Genomic DNA, 22,677 nt, shown 5'->3' with positions numbered 1-22,677 from the left:
ATGGAAGAGGGCCTCATCTGGAGTGGAGGAGGGAACCTCAGATTCCTCTCCTGTTCTGACGTGGGTCTCGGGGTGTGTATGCCGTTTCAAACAGGGAGTCAGGTCTCGAATTGTGTGGAGGCATGAAACTCTGCTTTCCTCTAGAATTGTCAAAGGGGTTTCAGGCCTCCAGGCGATTTGAATTTGGGACCTGTGGCTCCTTTTGAATTAGCAACCGGGGCATCAGAACTCCCTTCGGTTTGTGAGATGATTCTGGCTGACTTTTGAATCAGTGCAAGAGAATCTGGCCTGATATCGAGTGGATGGGGAAATAATTGGATTTCGAATTCTGACAAACCCCCGGTTTCCCCTCCAGTTTCAGTTAGATAGCAGCCTCCTCTCGAGGTGTGACCAGGACGTTGGCATTCCTTTCCAGGCGAAGCAGGGCAATCGACCCTCATCTCGACTTGAGGATGGAGAAATGGGGATCTTCTTGACTTGTTTCGGGAACATCAGCGTTCCTCTTGAGTGGGGACGGCTATCTGGAGAAATTTCTGGAGTTTCATAAAACGTGTCAAGTACCCTTTCGAGTTCCAAGAGGGTTCGTGGGCTTTCTTTAGAAATGCTGCACTGAAAAGGGGCCTCCTGAAGTATGCAGGGGAGAAGATCGTGGTTGGTGTGGAGTTGTGGCGGGAAGCTTAGGGTTCCTCTCGAGTCACATGTCAACCTGGAGGATCCACTCGTGTCTCCTCAGGGAAGTCAGATCTCCTTTGGCGTTGGGAGGGGCACCTTGGGATTGCTCGCACATCGCTGCAGGGATGAATAGGGCCTCATCTTGAGTTGAGATGGGAACCTCAGGGTTCCTCTCCATTTCTGACTTCGATCCCAAGGTCTCTGCAGAGTTGGAATAGGAGAGTCAGGCCTCATCTTGTGCTGAGGCGTGGAACTCCAGTTGCCTCTCGCGTTGTTCATGGGGTGACCGGCCACTTGTTGAGTTGTATTTGGAACCTACAGCTTTTTCTGGACGATATATCTGGGGTGTCAGTGCCCCTTCTTGTTGTAACTTCATCCTCAGGGTTACATTCGAAGAGGTGCCCGGGCATCGGGACTTATCTTGAGTGGACGGGGAAAACAGTGTCTTTCGGAATGTGGCAAGACCCACGAGGCTTCCTCTTGAGTTTCAGTGTGAGACCGGTCTCCTACTGAGGTGCAATGGGAAGGTCGGGATCCCTTTCCAGACAAAGCAGGGGAATCGACCCTCATGTCGAGATCAGGAGGGGAAAAGGGGCTGAGATTATGTGGTGCCGGGAAACTCGGTGTTCCTCTCGAGTGAGACAAGAATGGCAGGGAAATTTTTGGATTACATCAAGTGTGTCAAGTACCGCTTCGATTTTCAAGAGGGAACGTGAGATTACCCTTGAGACATTTCAACGGGAAAGGCCTCATCTCGCGATGATGGCAAACCTCTTGGTATTTCTCAAGTTGTGGTGGGATTCTTGAGTTGCGATGGCGAACTCAGGGAGCCTGTCATGTTGGCCCAGGGAAGTCCAATCTCCATTCAAGTTACGAGGGGGAGCTCGGGATTGCTCTCGAGTCACTTCAGGGCAAATAGGCCTCATCTAGGCTTGTGTCCAGAAACTCTGTGTTCCTCTCCAGTGGTGACAGGGATCTCGGGGTTGCATCTGGGTTGACCTGGGGAGTCAGGCCTCATCTCGAGGGGAAGCAAAGAATTTCCTGTCCTCCCGAGTTGCGACGGGTATCTCTGGGAGCCCATTGAGTGACCTAAAGGAAGTCAAGCCTCCTGTGGAGTGTTGAGATAGGACTCGGGAATGCTCTCTAGGACCTGCAGGAGAAGAAGGGCCTCATCTCGCGATGACGGGGAATCTCGTGGTTTTCTTCAAGCTGCGGCGTGATGTGTGGGGTTTCTCTCGAGTTACGATGCGGAACTCAGGGAGCCTCTCGTGTGGCCCCAGGGAAGCCCAGTCTCCATTCGAGTTTCGAGGGGAGCGCGGCATTGCTTTCGAGTCACAGCAGGGGAATCAGGACTCAAGACGTGTTGAAGGGGGAATCTCGATGTCTTTCTCGAGTTGCGGCACAAAACCCTGGGTTCTCTCGACTTGTGACGGTGACCTCAAGGAGCTTTTTAGTGTGTCTATGGGAATCAGGAATACTGTGGAGTTGGGAGGGGCCTCTCGTTCTCCACTGCGTTTGGTGAAATAGAAGAGGGCCTCATCTCAAATTGAGGTGGGAACCTCAGGTTTCCTCTCCTGTTCTGACATTTGTCTTGCGATGTGACTCCTGTTTCAAACAGGGAGTCAGGTCTCGACGTGTGTGGAGACATGGAACTCTGCTTTCTTCTCGAGTTGTCAAAGGGGTTACAGGCCTCCAGCAGAGTTCAATTTGGGACCTGGGGCTCTTTTCTGATTAGCAACCAGGGCATCAAAACTCCCTGCATATTGTGAGTTGTTTCTTCTCTGACATTCGAATCAGTGCAAGGTAATCAGGCCTGATTTCGAGTATACGGGGAAATACGTGGCTTTCGAATTTTGACAAGGCCCCCAGGTCCCCTCCAGTGTTGAGTAGATACCAGCCTACTCTGGAGGTGCAATGGGACGTCGGCAGGGCAATTGACCCTCCTCTCAATTGAGGCGGGGAAAATGGGGCTCTTCTTGACTTGGTGCAGGAAACTCAGCATTCCTCTCAAGTGTGGACAGATATGTCAGGAAACTTCTGGAGTTTTGTAACGTGTGTCGAGGACCCTTTCGAGTTCAAAGGGAAACGTGGGCTTTCTTTGGAAACGCTGCAGCATTAAAAGGCCTCCTCAAGTGTGCAGGGGAGAATTTCCTAGTTTGCGAGGAGTTGTGGTGGGAAGCTGAGGGTTCCTCTAGAGTTGCGTGTCGACCTGGGTGACCTCTCCTATCTCCTCCCGGAAGTCAGATCTCCTTTGGCGTTGTGAAGGGCACCTCAGATTCCTCCCGCATCACTGCAGGAATGAATAGGGCCTCATCTCGAGTTGAGGTGGGAACCTCAGGGTTCCTCTCCATTTCTGACTTATATCGCAGGGTCTCTGCAGAGTTGGACAGGAGAGTCAGGCCTCGAGTTGTGTTGAGGAATGGAACTCCGCTTACCTCTCGAGTTGTACATGGGGTGAAAGGCCACTTGTCGAGTTGTATTTGGAACCTGCGGCTTTTTCCAGAGGAAGCAACTGGGGTGTCAGTGCCGCTTCGTGTTGTGACTTCATCCTCAGGGTTACATTCAAGAGGTGCCTGGGCATCGGGACTTATCTTGAGTGAACGGGGATAACGGTGTTTTTCAGAATGTGGCATGACCCACAAGGCTTCCTCTCGAGTTCCAATGTGAGACCGGACTCCTCGTGAGGTGCGATGAGAAGGTCGGGATCCCTTTCCAGACAAAGCAGGGGAATCGACCCTCATGTAGATCAGGAGGGGAGAAGGGGTCAGATTAAGTTGTGGCAGGAAATTCGGTGTTCCTCTCGAGTGAGAACAGTATGTCGGGAACATTTTGAGATGCATCAAGGGTGTCAAGTACCGTTTCAAATTTCAAGAGGGAACATGGGATTTCTCTTGAGATGGTGCGGCATGAAAGGGCTTCATCTCGTGATGTCGGGGGAACCTCGTGGTTTTTCTCGAGTTGCGGCGGAGAACTCAGGGAGCCTCTCGTGTTGCCCCAAGGAAGTGCAATCTCCATTCGAGTTGCGAGGGGAAGCCGGGGATTGCTATCCAATCACTGCAGGGCAAATAGACCTCATCTAGGCTTGTGTCCTGAAACTCTGTGTTTCTTTCCAGTGGTGACAGGGATTTCAGGGTTCCATTCAAGGTTCACTTGGGAAGTCAGGCCTCGTCTCAGGTGGAAGCTAAGAACTCCACTCTCCTCTCAAGTTGTGACGGGTAACTCATCGAGCCCACTGAGTGGCCTAAAGGGAGTCAAGCCTCCTGTGGAGTTTTGAGAGAGGACACGGGATTCTTCTCTAGGTCCTTCAGGAAAGGAAGGGCCTCATCTCGCGATGATGGGGGAAACTCGTGGTTTTTCTCGAGCTGCGGCACGACGTGTGGGCTTTCTCTCGAGTAACGACAGGGAACTCAGGGAGCCTCTCGTGTGGCCCTGGGAAGTGCTGTCTCCATTCGAGTTGTGAGGCAGAGCATGGTATTGCTATCGAGTCACGGCAGGGGAATCGGGCCTCAAGACGTGTTGAAGGGGAATCTGGAGGTCTTTCTCAAGTTGAGGCAGCAAACCCTGGGTTTCCTCAACTTGTGACAGTGACCTCAGGGAACGTCTCAGTGTGCCTATGGGAAGTCATGAATACTGTGGAGTTTGGAGGGGACTGTTGAGACTCCACTGCGTTTGGTGCAATGGAAGAGGGCCTCATTTCGAGTTGAGGCAGGAACCTCAGGGTCCTTCTAATGTTCTGACATGGGTCTTGGGCTGTGGTTGCCGTTTAAAACAGGAGTCACATCTCGACGTCTGTCGAGGCATGGAACTCATCTTTCCTCTCAAGTTGCAAAGGGGTTTCAGGCCTCCAGCCGAGTTGATTTGAGACCTAGGGCTCTTTTTAGATTAGCAACCGGGGCTTCAGAACTCCCTTTGTGTTGTGAGTTGATTCTTGGCTAACATTCGAATTGGTGCAAGGGAATCAGGCCTGATCTCGAGTGGATGGGGAAATTCGTGGCTTTCGAATTGTGACAAGGCCTCCGGGTTCCCCTCCAGTGTCAATTAGATAACCTTCTCCTCTCGAGATGTGATGGGGAAGTTAGTATTCATTTCCAGGCAGCAGGGCAATCGACCCTCATCTCGACTTCAGGCGGGGAAAACGGGGTTTTTCTTGACTTGTAGCGGGAAACTCAGCGTTCCTCTCGAATGGGGACGGGTATCTCGGGAAACTTCTGGAGTTTCGTAAAAAGTGTCAAGGACCCTTTCGAGTTCCAAGGGAAACGTGGGCTTCCCTTAAGGGCCTCCTTAAGCATTCAGGGAGAATTTCATAGTTTGGTGGAGTTGTGGCAGGAAGCTTAGGGTTCCTCTCGAGTTGCGTTGAACCTGCGGACCGATCGTGTCTCCTCAGGGAAGTCAGGTCTCCTTCAGCGTTGCGAAGGGCACCTCGGGATTCCTAACGCATCACTGCAGGGATGAATAGGGCCTCATTTCGAGTTGAGGCGGGAACCTCAGGGTTCCTCTCCATTTCTGACTTCGATCACAGGGTCTCTGCAGAGTTGGAACAGGAGAGACAGGCCTCTTCCTGTGTTGAAGATTAGAACTCCGCCTGCCTCTCACATTGTTCACAGGGTGACAGGCCACTTGTCGAGTTGTATTTGGAACCTGCAGCTTTTTCCGGATGATGCAACTGGGGTGTAAGTGCCCCTTCGTGTTGTGACTTCATCCTCAGGGTTACATTCGAACAGGTGCCATGGCATTGGGACTTGTCTTGAGTGGATGGGGAAATCTGTGTCTTTCAGAATGTGGCACAACCCACGAGTCTTCCTCTTGAGTTTCAAGGTGAGACTGGCCTTCTCCTGAGGTGTGACGGGAAGGTCAGGATCCCTTTCCAGACAAAGCAGCTGAGTCTACCCTGATATCGAGATCACAAGGGGAGAAGGAGCTCAGATTAAGTTGTGCCGGGAAACTCGGTTTTCCTCTCGAGTGAGACCGGTATGTCGGGGAACTTTTTGAGTTTCATTAAGGGTGTCAAGTACCGTTTTGAATTTCAAGAGGGAACATGGGATTTCTTTGAGATGCTGCCACAGGAAAGGGCCTCATCTCGCGATGACGGGGGAAGATCATGGTTTTTGTCAAGTTAGGGCGGGATTCTCGAGTTATGACGGGGAACTCAGGGTGCCTCTGGTGTTGGTCCAGGGAAGTCCAATCTCCTTTCAAGTTGTGAGGGGGAGCTGGGGATTGCTCTCGAGTCACTGCAGGGCAAATAGATATCATCTAGGGTTGTGTCCAGAAACTCCGTGTTCCTCTCCAGTGGCGACAGGGATCTTGGATTGCATTGAGTTCAACTGGCAGTCAGGCGTCGTCTCGAGGTGAAGCAAAGAACTCCGCCCTCCTCTCGAGTTGGCACGGGTATCTCTTGGAGCCCATTGAGTGGCCTAAAGGGAGACAAACCTCCTGTGGAGTTTTGACAGAGGACTCGGGATTTCTATCGAGGCCCTGCAGGAAAAGAAGGGCCTCATCTCGCAATAACAGGGGAATCTCGTGGTTTTTTTCAAACTGGGGCATGACGTGTGGGGTTTCTCTCGAGTTACAATGGGGAATTCAGGGTGCCTGTCGTGTGGCCCCAGGGAAGTCCAGTCTCCGTTTGATTTGTGAGGGGGATCACTGCATTGCTCTCGAGTCATGGCAGGGGAATCAGGCCTCAAGACGCCTTGAAGGGGTAATCTCAAGGTCTTTCTCGAGTTGCGGCAGGAAACCCTGGGTTCCCTCGACTTGTGACGGTGACCTCAGGGAGCTTCTCATGGTGCCTATTGTAAGCCAGGAATACTTTGGTTTTGGGAGGGGCCTCTCGGGACTCCACTGGCTTTGGTGAAATGGAAGAGGGCCTCATCTCGAGTGGAGGAGGGAACCTCAGGGTTCCTCTCCATTTCTGACTTCAATTGCAGGGTCTCTGCAGAGTTGGAACAGGATCTCAGGCCCCATCTTGTGTTGAGGAATGGAACTCCGCTTGCCACTCGAGATGTTCACGGGGTGACAGGCCACCTTGTCGAGTTGTATTTGGAACCTGAGGCTTTTTCTGGACGATGCAACTGGGGTGTCAGTGCCCCTTCATGTTGTGACTTCATCCTCAAGGTTACATTCGAAGAGGTACCCGGGCATTGGGACTTATATTGAGTGGACGGAGAAACCGGTGTCTTTTGGAATTTGGCACTACCCACCAGGCTTCCTCTAGAGTTTCAATGTGAGACTGGCCTCCTCCTGAGGTGCGACAGGAAGGTCCAGATCACTTTCCAGCAAAGTAGGGGAATCGACCCTTATGTCAAGACCAGGAGGGGAGAAGGGGCTCAGATTAAGTTGTGCTGGGAAATTGGTGTTCCTCTCGAGTGAGAACAGTATGTGGGGAACTTTTTGAGTTGCATCAAGGGTGTCAAGTACCATTGCGAATTTCAAGAGGGAACAGGAATTTCTCTTGACACGCTGCAGCGTGAAAGATCCTCATCTCACACTGACGGGAGAACCTCGTGGTTTTTCTCGAGTTTCAGCAGAATTCCCAAGTTATGACGGGACTCAGGGAGCCTCTTGTGTGGCCCCAGGGATGTTCAGTGTCCATTCGAGTTGCGAGGGGGACGGCAGCATTGCTCTCAAATCATGGCAGGGGAATCGGGCCTCAAGATGTGTTGAAGTTGGAATCTCGAGCTCTTTCCCGAGTTGCGGCAGGAAACCCAGGGCTCCCTCAACTTGTGACGGTGACCTCAGGGAGCTTCTCAGGGTGCCTATGGGAAGTCAGGAATACTTTGAGTTGCGAGGGGCCTCTCGGGATTCCACTGGGTTTGGTGCAATGGAAGAGGGCCTCATCTCGAGGTGAGGCAGGAACCTCAGTGTTCTCCTGTTCTAACGTGGGTCTCGGGCTGTGTTTGCCATTTCAAACATTGACCAAGTTTCGACGAGTGTGGAGGCATGGAACTCTGCTTTCCTCTCGAGTTCACAAAGGGGTTTCAGGCTTCCAGCTGAGTTGAATTTGGGACCTGGGGGTCTTTTCGGATTAGCAACCGGGGCATCAGAACTCCCTTAGTGTTGTGAGTTGATTCTCAGCTGATATTCGAATCGGTTCAAGGGAATCAGGCCTGATCTTGAGTGGATGAGGAAATATGTTGCATTCGAATTGTGACAAGACCCCCGGGTTCCCCTCCAATGTCAAGTAGATACCAGCCTCCTCTCGAGGTGCGAAGGGGACGTCGGCATTCTTTTCCAGGTAAAGCAGGGCAATCAACGCTCATCTTGACTTGAGGCGTGGAAAAAGGGGCACTTCTTGACTTGTGGCAGGAAACAGCATTCCTCTCGTGTGGGGACAGGTATCTCGGGAAACTTCTGGAGTTTCGTAAAGCATATCTAGGACCCTTTCGAGTTCCAAGGGAAACGTGGGCTTTCTTTGGAAACGCTGCAGCGTAAAAGGCCCTCCTCAAGCCTGCAGGGGAGAATTTCGTAATTTGCCTGGAGTTGTGGCGGGAAGCTTAGGGTTCCTCTCGAGTTGTGTGTCGACCTGGGGGACCACTCATGGCTCCTCAGGGAAGTCAGATCTCCTTTGGCATTGCAAGGGGCACCTCAGAATTCCTCGCACATCGCTGCAGGGATCAATAGGGCCTCATCTCGAGTTGAGGCAGGAACCTTAGGGTTCCTCTCCATTTCTGACTTTGATCTCAAGGTCTCTGCAGAGCTGGAACAGGAGAGTCAGGCCTAGTCTTGTATTGAGGAATGGAACTCCACTTGCCTCTCAAGTTGTTCATGGGGTGTCAGTCAATGTCAAGTTGTATTTGGAACCTGCAGCTTTTTCCAGAGAATGCAACCGGGGTGTCAGTGCCCCTTCATGTTGTGACTTCAGTCTCCGGGTTACATTCAAAGAGATGCCCGGGCATTGGGGCTTTACTTGAGTGAACGGGGAAATTGGTGTCTTTCGGAACGTGGCAGGAGCCATGAGGCTTCCTCTCAAGTTTCAATGTGAGACCGGCCTCCTCCTGAGGTGCGACGTGTGGTTCGGGATCCCTTTGCAGACAAACAAGGCTGCTGGGAGCCAGCGTGAGGAGCTCCGACCATGGCAAAAGTCATGAGGAAGGAGTCCAGCACAAGCAAAAGCAGGATCGAACCTCAGTAGTCCCCCTGGAAATTCTCAAGCATCTACCTCAAAACCAGAGTCTGCTTACTTTACTGCTTTGTGCTCTCACCTACACATCTGACTTTATGGGGGCCTGTCCCCCACCTCCTCTCTCTGAAAAAGAGTTAACTTACAGCTCCAGTTAATAATAATTCCTGGGCGTGCCAGGAGTGTTTCAATCTACATACTCCTCTGAAGTTTCTCTAGCCTACATGACAGGCTTGTCCGGCCACATGTGATTGTTTATAGCCTCACAACCGTGAGATGCACGAGATGCTTTAAACCTTCTAAAAACAGGTTCTTTAGAGAAGTTAGAAAACTATTAGTATAGTATAGTATAGTGGGCTGATTAGAAATTGTATTGGTGAAGGGTTTTTCATTTGTTGAGCCAATGTTTGTTGCTAAGTTTCCACATCCCTTGCCCTTATACACATTAATGAATATATAGAAGAAATAAGTATTAACCTTTGATATTAATCATGTTAGACCTTAGGCTAAGCAAATTCTTTCCTTAATTAAAACCCACTACACCCTCACCCTATAGGAATGTAACTTTATCTGGCACCTTCGGAAGGTGGCGTCTGTTTTAAAAAATTATCACCCCTGGAGAAATAAGTGTTCTGGTTGATTGACCACTGTCACAAGGAGAGGGTCATAAATTGTTAGCAGGCCCCCTGGCCAGAAGATGATGTAACACCCCTAAGACCTCTATATACATTTGTATGAAGCACCTGACTTTAATAAAAGTCAGGACTGCTTACCCTGCGTGACTTTTGTATAATATCTCAGTGTGTAAAAACAGACCCTGGAAAAATAAAAAATAAGATCAGGTCCTCGAAAGACTGGTCTCCCCATGTGGTTCTTTCTCTCACCTTCTGGCTGTATCCCCATCTGGAACGTGGAGACTCGTCTAGCCTACTAATTATGCCTGGGCTTCTAAGATCTGACCGGGGAGGCCTTAGTGTCTCCACTCTTTAGGAAGAACAGGAGGACGCCTGCGGCCTACAGATGTGATGTAAATTCCTTGCCTTGGAATTATATTAGCTTTCCACGTAAACCAAGTTATTCAGCCTTTTTTCTCCACTGAATTTTCCTACTCAGCTATCCTTATTCTATTACTCTTTATATCTCTAATTAATATTTAATTAAAGCCAGTGTATTCACCAACGCCGTCCTCCTTCAAATTTCCCTGGATCTACCGGGGCTGGACCCAGGCACAGGGGAATCGACCCTCATGTCGAGATCAGGAGGGGAGAAGGGGCACATATTAAGTTGTGCCAGGAAATTTGGTGTTCCTCTCGAGTGAGACTGGTGTGTCTGGCAACTTTTTGAGTTGCATCAAGGGTGTCAAGTACCGTTTCGAATTTCAAGAGGGAACGTGGGATTTCTCTTGAGACGCTGCAGTGGGAAAGGGCCTCATCTCGCGATGACGGGGGAATCTTGTGGTTTTTCTCGAGTTGCGGCGGGATTCTTGAGTTACGACGGGGAACTCAGGAAGCCTCTTGTGTTGGCCCAGGGAAGTCAAATCTCCAATGGAGTTGCAAGGGGGAGCTGGGAACTGCTCTCGAGTCACTGCAGGGCAAATAGACCTCATCTAGTCTTCTGTACAGAAACTCCGTGTTCCTTTCCAATGGCGACAGGGATCTCGGGGTTGCATTCAAGGTTCACTCGGGGAGTCAGGTCTCATCTGGAGTTCAAGCAAAGAAATTCGGTCTCCACTCGAGTTGCCACAGGTATCTTTTGAAGCCCATTGAGTGGCCTAAAGGGAGTCAAGCCTCCTGTGGAGTTTTGAGAGCATACTCAGGATTGTTCTCTAGGCCCTGCAGGAAAAGAAGGGCCTCATCTCGCGATGACGGGGGAATCTCATGGTTTTTCTTGAGCTGCTGCATGACGTGTGGGATTTCTTTCCAGTTATGACGGAGAAATCAGGGAGCCTCTCGTGTGGCCCCAGGGAAGTACAGTCTCCATTTGAGTGGCTAGGGGGAGCACGGCATTGCTCTTGAGTCACGGCAGGGGAATCGGGCCTCAAGACGCGTTGAAGGGGGAATCTTGAGGTTTTTCTCGAGTTGCGGCAGGAAACCTTGGGTTCCCTCGACTTGTAACGCTGACCTCAGGGAGCTTCTCATGGTGCCTATGGGAAATCAGGAATACTGTGGAGTTGGGAGGGTCATCTCGGGACTCCATTGGGGTCGGTGCAATGGAAGAGGGCCTCATCTCGAGTTGAGGTAGGAACCTCAGGGTTCCGCTCCTGTTCTGAGGTGTGTCTCGGGGTGTGTATGCTGTTTCAAACAGGGAGTCAGGTCTCGACTTGTGGGGAGGCATGGAACTCTGCTTTCCTCTCGAGTTGTCAAAGGGGTTTCAGGCATCCAGGTGAGTTGAATTTTGGACCTGGGGTCCTTTTCCAACTAGCAACTTGGGCTCCAGATATCCCTTCGTGTTGTGAGTTGATTCTCGGCTGACATTCGAATCGGTGCAAGGGTATCAGGCCTGATCTCGAGTGGATGGGAAATACGTGGCTTTCGAATTGTGACAAAACCCCGGTTTCCCCTCCAGTGTCAAGTAGATACCAGACTCCTCTCGAGGTATGACGGGGATGTCAGCATTCCTTTCCACACGAAGCAGGGCAATCGACCCTCATCTTGACTTGAGGAGGGGAAAACGGGGCTCTTCTTGACTTGTGGCAGGAAACTCAGCCTTTCTCTCAAGTTGGGTCGGGTATCTGGAGAAATTTCTGGAGTTTCCTAAAGCGTGTAAAGTACTCTTTCGAGTTCCAAGAGGGAACATGGGCTTTCTTTGGAAACACTGCAGCGTAAAAAGGCCTCCTCAACTGTGCAGGGGAGAATTTCATGTGTGGCATGGAGTTGTGGCAGGAAGCTTAGGGCTCCTCTCAAGTTGCTTGTCAACCTGGGGGACCCGCTCGTGTCTCCTCAGAGAAGTCAGATCTCCTTTGGCGTTGTGAAGGTAACCTTGCTATTCCTCGTGCATCGCTAAAGGGATGAAGAAGGCCTCATCTAGAGTTGAGGCGGGAACCTCAGGGTTCCTCTCCATTTATGACATCGTTTTCGGTGTTTCTGCAGAGTTGGAACAAGGGAGTCAGGCCTCGTTTTGTGTTGAAGCACAGAACTCCGTTTGCTTCTCAATTTGTTCATGGGTTGTCAGCCCACTTGTCGAGTGGTATTTGGAACCTGTGTCTTTTTCCGGACGATGCAACTGGGGTGTCAGTGCCCCTTCATGTTGTGACTTCATCCTCAGGGTTACATTCGAAGAGGTGTCCGGGCTTCGGGACTCATCTTAAGTGGACAGGGATATCAGTGTCTTTTGGATTGTGGCACGACCCACGAGGCTTCCTCTCGAGTTTCAATGTGAGACTGGCCTCCTCCTGAGGTGCGATAGGAAGGTCGGGATCCCTTTCCAGACAAAGCTGGGAATCGACCCTCATGTCGAGATCAGGAGGGGAGAAGGGGCTCAGATTAAGTTGTGCCGGGAAACTCGGTGTTCCTCTCGAGTGAGACGTGTATGTTGGGGAACTTTTTGCGTTGCATCAAGGGTGTCAAGTACCGTTTCGAATTTCAAGAGGGAATGTGGGATTTCTCTTGAGACGCTGCAGTGGGAAAGGGCCTCATCTCACGATGACAGGGGAACCTCGTGGTTTTTCTCAAGTTGTGGTGGAATTCTCAAGTTACGACGGGGAACTCAGGGAGCCTCTCGTGTTGCCCCAGGGAAGTCCAATGTCCATTCGAGTTGTGAGGTGGAGCTGGGGATTGCTCTCAAGTCACTGCAGGGCAAATAGACCTCATCTAGGGTTGTGTCCATAAACTCCCTGTTCCTCTCCAGTGGAGACAGGGATCTCGGGGTTGCATTCAAGGTTCACCCGGGGAGTCAGGCCTCATCTTGAGTGGAAGCAAAGAACTCCACTCTCCTCTCGAGGTGCGACGGGTATCTCTTGGAGCCCATTGAGTGGCCTAAATGGAGTCAAGCCTCCTGTGGAGTTTTGAGAGAGGACTCGGGATTGCTCTCTAGGCCCTTCAGGAGAAGAAGTGCCTCATCTCGCGATGACGGGGGAATCTCGTGGTTTTCAATCTCGTGGTTTTTCGAGCTGTAGCGTGATGTGAGGGGTTTCTCTCAAGTTATGACGGGGTACTCAGGGAGCCTCTCGTGTGGTCCCAGGGAAGTCCAGTCTCCATTCGAGTTGCAAGGGGGAGCACGGCATTGCTCTCGAGTCACAGCAGGGGAATCGGGCCTCAAGACACATTGAATGGGAAATCTCGAGGTTTTTCTCGAGTGAGGCAGGAAACCCTGGGTTCCCTCGACTTGTGACCGTGACCTCAGGGACCTTCTCAGGGTGCCTATAGGAAGTCAAGAATACTGTGGAGTTGGGAGGGGCCTCTCGGAACTCCACTGGGTTTGGTGCAATGGAAGAGGGCCTCATCTCGAGTTTAGGCGTGAACCTCAGGGTTCCTCTTCTGTTCTGATGTGGGTCTCCAGCTGTGTTTGCCGTTTAAAACAAAGAGTCAGGTCTCGACGTGGGTGGAGGCATGGAACTCTGCTTTCCTCTCGAGTTGTCAAAGGGATTTCAGACCCCCAGCTGAGCTGAATTTGGGAACTGAGGCTCTTTTTTGCCAGGGTCCAGCCCCGGTGGATCCAGGGAATTTGAAGCGGGGACGGTGTCGGCGAGGATCAGGAAACAATTGCTTAATTAAACGTTAATTAAGGATATAAAGAATGGTTAAATAAGGATATCTCAGTGAGGAAATTCAGTGGAGAAAAGAGGCTGAATAATTCAGCCAGAAGGTGAGAGAAAGAACGACATGGGGAGACCAAGTTTTGGTGAACAAGGCCCGCACTTTATTTTCCAAAGTAGTCTGTATACCTTAAGTTATGCATAGAGGATAATGGGGGAAGGGTTAGAGTCATGCAGTAAGCCAGGCTTTCTTCCTGCAAACTTATCATATGCCAAAGTTTAGGTGATTTGCATCATCATCTGGCCCAGAGGCCTGTTAACATTTTAAGACCCTTTCTTCAGAAAACTTATTTTCCTCTAAAGGTGATTAGTCAGGTGCCACCCTCCAAAAGCATTAAAGTTGCATTCCTATAGGGCAAAGGTATGGTGGGATATAACAAGAAAAATAATTAACTCAAGCGTCCAAGGTTACAAACATTAAAGCTACTACTTACACCAATCATATTAATCAATACACTGCCAGGGACACAGCAGGTAAGGGATATGGAGACTTAGCAGCAAACATTGGCCCAACAAGTGAAAAACCCCTTATCAATACAATTTCTAATCAATCTTTTAACTGCTCAAAGGAATCCGTATTTAGACAGTTTAGAACATCTCATGCCTCTCACAGTTGGGAGGCTCTGAGCAATCACATGTGGCCGGAAAAACTTATTCAGGCAGGCTAGAGGACTTCCAAAGGAGTTTGTAGGTTGAAACACTATCACACCCAGGAACTTTACTAACTGGAGCTGTAAGTTAACTCTTTTTTTCCAGAGACAGGTAGTGGGGGACAGCCCCCTGTAAAGTCAGAGGTGTAGGTGAGAGCACAAAGCAGAAAGTAAGCAGACTCTGGTTTTGGGGGTAGATGCTCGAGGATTTCCAGGGGGACTCCTGAGGCTCGATCCCGCCTTTCCGTATGCCGAGCCTCCTTCCTCATGACCTTTGCCATGGGTGGAGCTCCTGCTCCCAGCATGTCCCCCTTTTTTTATTTCTTAAAACAGCCACATGCAGCTCAGTCGCGAGCTTCTGAATGTTCTGCCGAAGAATTCTGACAATACAAGGAAGAATGATTATGAGAAGCAAAATTAAAGCACCAACAGATTAGACAGAATGTTTTTTCCTGAAATGAAGTTAGAGAAAGTGTGAAAAAAAGTCATTAGCTGCTCCAGTGGTGGTAAAATCCAGTCGAGAGTGTTCCAAGGTCTGTATTTGATTATGACGTTTCCTTAAGTCCAGGCCAATGTCAGAGCTGTTCCAAACACCTGAGATATGATTTTTGATTTTTTCCCATTCATAATCTGTCTCATTTACCTTTAAAGATGTCATGCATATCCACCGGTAATCAGCGTGGCAAGACAGAGCCATTTTCACTTTTAAAGCCTGTAACTCAGTCCCAATATGCATCATTGCCTCCTCCAAGGCATCTACCCTCATCTCTAACTTTCAATCTATAGCTTCCTGTGTTGCTAGAGTTACTGAAACATTTTTAGACATGGTATCAACATATTGGGCAGTATTCACTTGTTGAGTCAATGATATTGCTGCCACAGTAACAGAAGTAATTGCTGCTATTAAAGCTGCTATTCCTAAAATAAGTAAGCCCACAAATCGCCGTTGTCACATTAAATCTTGTAGTTGTTGTAATACAGCAAGACCAAAATTATCATATCAATAAGTGATTACATCATAAGATAAGGTGGACATTGTAACACTACAAAGGAGCAAACATTATATTGAGGGTTTAAACAAGATGAGAGCATACATTGTTCACAAGTCACTACATTGGGTCCACCAGTGAAAGTCATATGCACATTAACTTTTACAGAATCGTTGGTAAAGAGAAAAACATAAGGAGAGTGTAGACAAGCCAAAACAGAATAAGTAGGATTATTTTCTGGTTGGAGTTCGCGCTGCAGCAGCCTCGTCAGTCTCGCCCGGATCTCGATGTTTATCTTGCCTCCCCTTCCTGCGTGCGCCGCCCCCGCTCCCTCGCTGAACCGGCCTCAGGCTCAGCGGCTGCCAAGCGAGTGCAGACGGACGCTGGCGGGGCTACTGGCTGTGAGTGCTGTACGCTGGGTCCTGGCAGCCAGGCTGGTCCGGCCCGCGGCTCCAATGCACGGCTGTTCTGTGCTGCAGCGGCAGGGGCAGAGGAGTGCCCCTCCGCTTTTGTGATCGAAGCAATGGGGGAACCGGATGTCTGGGGGACTGCAACATGGCGAATCAGCCTGTCCCGGATCTAAATTGGAGAATCTGCGTCCTGTGAAAAAATATAAGCACATCCCCGAGGGCTAGTTAATAATGGGTCAGGACCCTTCCATTGTCCTGAGGAGGTCCTTCTATTTGACTAATGGCTTTGCATTTAATTGCTCCAGGCACCAATGACGAAGCATTGCAGTAGTTCCGCCGGATCAGTATTTAGAATATTTATTACAAAAAGAGCATGTTGCAAGATTTGATGGGGAGAGCTATACTTAAACTCCCCTTCTTTTAATTTTTGAATTTGGGTTTTTAATGTTTGATGTGTTCTTTCCACAATGGCTTGTCCCTGGGAATTATAAGGGATGCCTGTATTATGTTTAATTTGAAACTTTATACAAAATTCCTGAAAAGACTTAGAAGTGTAAGCAGGAGCATTGTCAGTTTTCAGAGCTTTTGGCAGGCCCAAATATGAAAAACAAGTAAAGAGATGTTGTATCACATCTTTAACTGCTTCTCCAGTACAAGCAGTTGCAGTAATAACATAAGAAAAGGTATCTACAGTTACATGAACAAAGGACAGTTTTCCAAATGAAGAAACATGAGTTACATCCATTTGCCAGAGTATGTTAGGTTTGAGACCACGAGGATTAACTCCCATAGGTAGACTATTATAAACAGTGGGGCAGTGTAAGCAAGAACACACAATCTCTCAAGCAGTCTCTCTGGGAATTTGGAATTGATATCTTAAGGCAGTAGCATATTGATGATGAAGTGAGTGAGAGGCTCTGGCCTCCTCAATCACAGTAGCCACTGTATTTCTGGTTAACAAGTCAGCCAAATCACTAAAGGCATTTAAAGGGCCAGGCAATCCGGAATGAGCCCGAATGTGTCCAATGAAAAATATTTTATTTCTTTTCCAAATTTGTTGCTGTATGGTAGTTAACAAATGAAATACGGTAGTTTTATTTTCAGGCAAAACCGCAGTTTCAATGTGTGGAAACAACCTGACAATATACTGAGAATCAGAATAAAGGTTAAATTCTTCATCTGCAAACATAGCAAAAGCCTCTATGACTGCTGTTATTTCAGCCCTTTGAGCTGAAGTTTCCTGTGTTTCCAAAACCTTTTGGTGATTTTTAGTAACTATGGAGGCTTTACCGTTTGCTGACCCGTCAGTAAAAACTATTTGAGCATTTAGAATAGGGGATTGTTTACATCTGACAGGAAAAATAACTGGATGTCTGGATATAAAATTCAGCAAAACAAATGATGCAAAAATTTGACCAAAATAGTTTCCTATAGCAATCTGCCAGTTTTCAAACATTAGAAGAGCATCAAGTTGTTCCTTATTATATGGAATTACAATTTCTGATGGCTCTTTACCAAATAATTCAATGCTCCGCTTTTTCCCTTTAATATCAAAGTAGCTATCAATCCTGGATAAGAAGCCACTACTTTTTTAGTTTGAGCGGGAAGATGGACCCACTCTAGGGGGCCGTTTTGCCATAAAACCAATTTTTTGCCTGGCTACCCCAATTACACCTATGGGGTTTTATGGCAAAGGAATTGTCAAGCAGTTGTCAGCTTAATTTTTTTAATTTTTAAAATTTACATTTTAACAACATAAATTTAGATATATGTTAATTTAGGTCTAATGTTTAGTTTAGGTCTCTGTATAAATTTAAATAATAAATGTATAAACTCCTTATCTCATTTTGGTATACAGATATACCTAAATGCAAAATGTATTTATATATGTATTTATATGTGGCAACAAGTATAAACTTATTGACATATAATATATATATAAATCAATATACTTGAATTAATCTTATAATTAATATATTAATTAATTTATATTGCAGCAATACAACCCGTACACAGCTAATACCAACCAACACAAACCAATGTACTGCAGTAATACATGTCACACATATATAATATAATTATACAGTATATAGAACATATATCATCACAGCACATCAATCCATACCAATTAATATCAGCCACACACATTATATTACTGCAATATATATTTAATTATATAGTATATATATAATATGCATATATAGTATACATATTAATTTATATACAAATTAATTAAGTATAGATCTATAAATAGAATCAGGTATACCTTTATTATATTTTATTTATACCCATACCTACATCTTCCAAGTGCCATTCTTCATAAATCTATTTAGAATCAAGCTTAAAAATCACCACCAGCAAATCATTTTCGTAGCCTATATGGCGACTGAACATTCTTCTATTTAATTTTTCAGCACTGCTTTATTATAAGACATAGGTTGCAAAAAATAATAAGCTATTTGTATTGTAAGCTGAAAAGAATGAGAATCATAGAGTAGATCTGCAACAATCTCTTCTGAGGATGGCAAGAAAAATAGACATTTCAACTGCACGTTTAGATTTGCAGTCAGGTTAATGGAAACAAATAGCCCCAGGTCATTCACCTTAAAACCTAAATAAAGAAACAGTTGGCCAACCAGAGGTGTAGAATTGGTATAGAATTTAAAGGCTGAAGAGACAGTTTTTTATGACAGTTAACCTGGGATATCCTCTAACGCACATTAATGAAGTCTCCTTTATGTACAGTTGGGAAGGTCCCCTGGAGGAGGAAATGGCAACGCACTCCAGTATTTTTGCCTAGAGAATCCCATGGACAGAGGAGCCTGGCGGGCTACAGTCCATGGGGTCGCAAAAAGTCAGACACGACTGAGCGACTAGTACATACTAATTAGGCAAACTGTAATTAGGCAAATATATTTATATTATGTATTTATAGCAATATATAAAGTATTGTTAATTGTACCTCCTGTTGATAACTAAGAAATTGAGAAAACCCTTCTCTGAGTATCTCTTATTTAAGACAGCACGTCCCTCCCCCATACGGTAAAGGGGAGCGTAGGAACTACATAGGGTTGGAAAGTTCCACAGGTATCCTCAAACTGCCAACCTAACATTTTTGAACTTTTAACTACTGTGGGGGCTTGAGTGCAAATGAAACAAAATTTGACCCCTGAAATCTATCAGGGCAGCTATCATCACTATTTTGTAAAAGACTTGTAGTTTATCCTTATTGAATGGAATTATTATATTTGCTACTTCTTTTCTAAAAAGTTCCACACTTCTTTTTTCCTCCTTTTATAATTAATTGTGCCACCAAGCTGGGATAAGATAAAACTTTTTCTTGGGGTCACTGGTAGATGGAACCAATGGGCCTTTTTGTCACAAGCACCCTGTAGGTGTATGTATTGTGGCAAGAATAATTTAATCTCATCTTTTGGTAATATTAATCCTAATTAACTGATCATTTAAAGGCTCATCTACTTTAACAAGAGCCGACCCTGTCTCATTAGTCAACTTTCTCTTAGAACTGGAATTAGGATCGCTTTTTAAGCAATCAAACAAAGGCTTTAAATCTGCAGTAGTCAGTTTTAAATGTGGGCATATCCAATTAATGTCCCCTAATAATTTTTGGAAATCATTTAAAGTTAGTAAACAATCTCTCTGCAGCTTCAAAAGGGCATTATCAGTTTTCAAAACTTTTGGCAGACCTAAATATGAGAAGCAAGTAAAGAGGTGTTGCACAGCATCTTTATAAGCTTCTCCAGTTATCGTTTTGTAACCTAAATCTGGTCTATAGCCTTTTAGATGAAAAGCAACCATCTAATCTTTGCTTGAATACTTCCAGCAACGGGGAACTCACTACTCTTCAAGGTTTTAAACTCTCCCTCACCTTTTTCTTTACAGCATTCCTACCCCACATACCACTTTCTCTAAACCCAACAACTCATTTTCAGTAGTATGTTTTGGCCAGGAGCTGGGTCAGTCTTTCCCAGAAATGTTAAGAGACATCTGTTCCTGTGTCTAATAGCCCTGACATTTTACTTTCTTGAATTAAAAGATCTTTTAAAGGCCTTGAAAAAAAAATAAATAAAGGCCTTGGAGCTGTAATTTCCTGCACCCAAAAGGCTAGATCACTAGATCCAAATGCTCTGTGGCTCTTAGCTTGAGAAGTCAAGTTTTTTCCTGTCTGATAAGGTAAAAGCAAAAGCTGTGTTACTCTTAGACCTTTATTAATTTGCACAGTTTTGGTAGGTAGCGAGATCAAAACTTTAATTTCTCCAATATAATCAGAATCTACTACACCATGCACCACCGAAGTTTTTTGAAAAGAAAGCAAACTATGTCTCAGCACAAATCTTACAATGCCCTCAGGCAGGGGGCCAGCCACTCCCATTGGTATCAGAGCATGTCAGGGGTTAATACTGTTGCTAAATCCCCTTACCTTTCAGCTTTTCTCTTAGCCTGGGTGAGACCCCCATGAGGGGATTTTCTCCAAGGAGCACGCTCTGCGTATTGTGCACGAAGTCTGTTTTAAAAGCTCCACTGTTCAAAAAACTTTTTATCTTCCTCAGGTTTAGGCAACACTTTGAGAGGCTTTGGGTGCAAAGTGGGGAACTCTTGGGCCCTGGAAGGCCAAAACGGAGGCGGCAGCGATCGCCTTAAATCAGAAAGTGGTGGATAATTTTTTTTTTTTTTAATGGTTTGCGCAGAGGGGGAGGGAGCTCACCAGGGCACCTGGTCACAGAGTCTTTTACTGTTTTTTCTTCTCTCTCTCTCTCCCTCTCTTCCTGCCTTTCTCACTTTTCTCTCCCCCTTCCTTTTTCACTACCCTTCTCTTTCCTTCATTTCTTTCCCTTTACTCTCTTTCTCTTTCTTCGCTCCTCCGTCTCTTTCTCTCTGTATCTCTTTTTCTAATGTCCTTTCTTCCTTTCTCTATCTTGCTGCATTCTCTGATTCCTTCCTCCTCCTTTCCTCTCTCCTTTTCACTCTTTAGCTCTTTCTCTATCTTTAGATGTTTCTCTATTTTCTTTTTTCTTTTTCTTTTTCACTTTTTTCTTTTTCTTTTTCTTTCTTTTTTTTTTTTTTTTTTGCTTGGGTGAGGCCCCCCTGAGGGGGTTTTCTGCAATAAGCAGGCTCTGTATATTGTGTATTCTTTAAAAGCTCCTTTGTTTAAAAGAAAGCTTTTTTTTTTTTTCTTTTTCAGCCTTAGGCAATGCTCTGGGAGGCTTTGGATGTAAACTGGGGAGTTCCTAGGCTCTGGGAGGTGCAAGTGGAGGTGGGGTAGTCGCCTTAAATCAGAAATTGTTGGATAAATTTTTAAAGGTTTGTGTAGAGGGGGAGGGGGCTCACCAGGGCGCCCGGCCGCAGCGTCCTGTAAGCCCTATCCTTCCTCAGGAGGTAGAGCACAGTCTCCCTCCTTTCCTTCGTCAATGGCAGACAATATGATCTGCACAGAAGGTGGAGACCCACTACCATCCACCGCTATAGCCTCTCCCATAGGCTATCCAACAGCCTCATGACAGGGGTTCAGAACATTTTTAATCATATTTATAGGATAAGTTTTTAGTTGCTTTTTTTTTTTTTTTACCTTCACCCAAGTATCTAAATTAACAGTCCCGTCTTTTGGAAACCAAGGACACTATTCTTGTACAAATGAAAAAAATGATTGAATGGTAGATTTTTTAACTTTGATTCCTCTCTTACTTAATAACTGCAAAATTACTCCTATAAAGAGCTGTCTTTCATTTGATTCAGTGTTACCCATGTCAGAAAATTAAGTATAGTAGAAGATATAGTTTTAGTTTTCAAAGATCAGGTTTCTTTCGACTTTTAACTCTAGAAACCGGGTTTTCCCTCCAACCCTTTAACACTTTCAATACTTCCCACTCCTCTCGCCCTGTCTATCCTACAGGGGGGTCCGCAGCACCCTGAGTGGGGTCCTAGCCGTCCCGAAAACTCAATACAGAGGGAACAATAGGGCAGATGACCCTAATTGTTCTGAGGGGTGAGCAATAGGGCTGATGACCCTAATTGCTCTGAGGGGGGAGTAACAGGGCTGATGACCCTAACTGCTCCAAGGGGGTGCACTAAGGGTGGCCGAGAGGAGCTACCCCACATTCGAGGTCAGGGGCAGCAGCCGGCAGGACCCCATGCCCAAAGGACGGTGGCCAAGAGGAGTTACCCCACGTCCGAGGTCAGGGGCAGCAGCCGAGAGTGCCAGGCTGCGACTGTGCAGAAACAGCCTAGAAGAGCTACCCAAGTCCGAGGTCAGGGGCAGCGGCCGGGAGGAGCTACCCCACGTCCGAGGTCAGGGGCAGCGGCTGAGAGGAGATACCCTGCAAACAAGGCCAGGGGCGGCCGCTGGGAGGAGCTACCCCACACCCCCACGCCTGAGGCCAGGGGTGGCGGCTGGGAGGGCCAACCCCATGTCCAAGGAGCAGTGGCTGCACAGGTGCAGGAGGGCCTAGAGAAGCTATCCCACGTTGAAGGTCAGGAAGGGCAATGGTGAGGAGATACCCCTCATCCAAGGTAAGCAATAGTGGCTGTGCTTTGCTGGAGCAGCCGTGAAGAGATACCCCATGCCCAAGGTAAGAGAAACCCAACTAAGATGGTAGGTGTTGCAAGAGGGCATCAGAGGGCAGACACACTGAAACCATACTCACAGGAAACTAGTCAATCTAATCACACTAGGACCACAGCCTTGTCTAATTCAATGAAACTAAGCCATGCCCGTGGGGCAACCCAAGACGGGCAGGTCATGGTGGAGAGATCTGACAGAATGTGGTCCACTGGAGAAGGGAATGGCAAACAACTTCAGTATTCTTGCCTTGAGAACACCATGAACAGTGTGAAAAAGCAAAATGATAGGATACTGAAAGAGGAACTCCCCAGGTCAGTAGGGGCCAAATATGCTACTGGAGATCAGTGGAGAAATAACTCCAGAAAGAATGAAGGGATGGAGCCAAAGCAAAAACAATACCCAGCTGTGGATGTGACTGGTGATAGAAGCAAGGTCCCATGCTGTAAAGAGCAATATTGCATAGGAACCTGGAATGTCAGGTCCATGAATCAAGGCAAATTGGAAGTGGTC

At 47.1% G+C, this 22,677-nt stretch overlaps 1 pseudogene; it reads left to right on the top strand.

The window, feature by feature from the left end:
- The first annotated feature begins 4,006 nt into the window (after nucleotides 1-4,006).
- Nucleotides 4,007-22,677, top strand: part of LOC147357193 (olfactory receptor 5D18-like) — a 60,913-nt pseudogene continuing 42,242 nt past the window's right edge.

This window comes from Bos grunniens, chromosome 16 (genome assembly GCF_055505025.1).
Source record: "Bos grunniens cultivar Pamir isolate PY7600 chromosome 16, Bosgru_T2T1.0, whole genome shotgun sequence".
Taxonomy (NCBI): Eukaryota; Metazoa; Chordata; class Mammalia; order Artiodactyla; family Bovidae; genus Bos; species Bos grunniens.
Note: the sequence above shows the minus strand (reverse complement) of the source record. Positions and strands in the feature narration are given on the sequence as shown.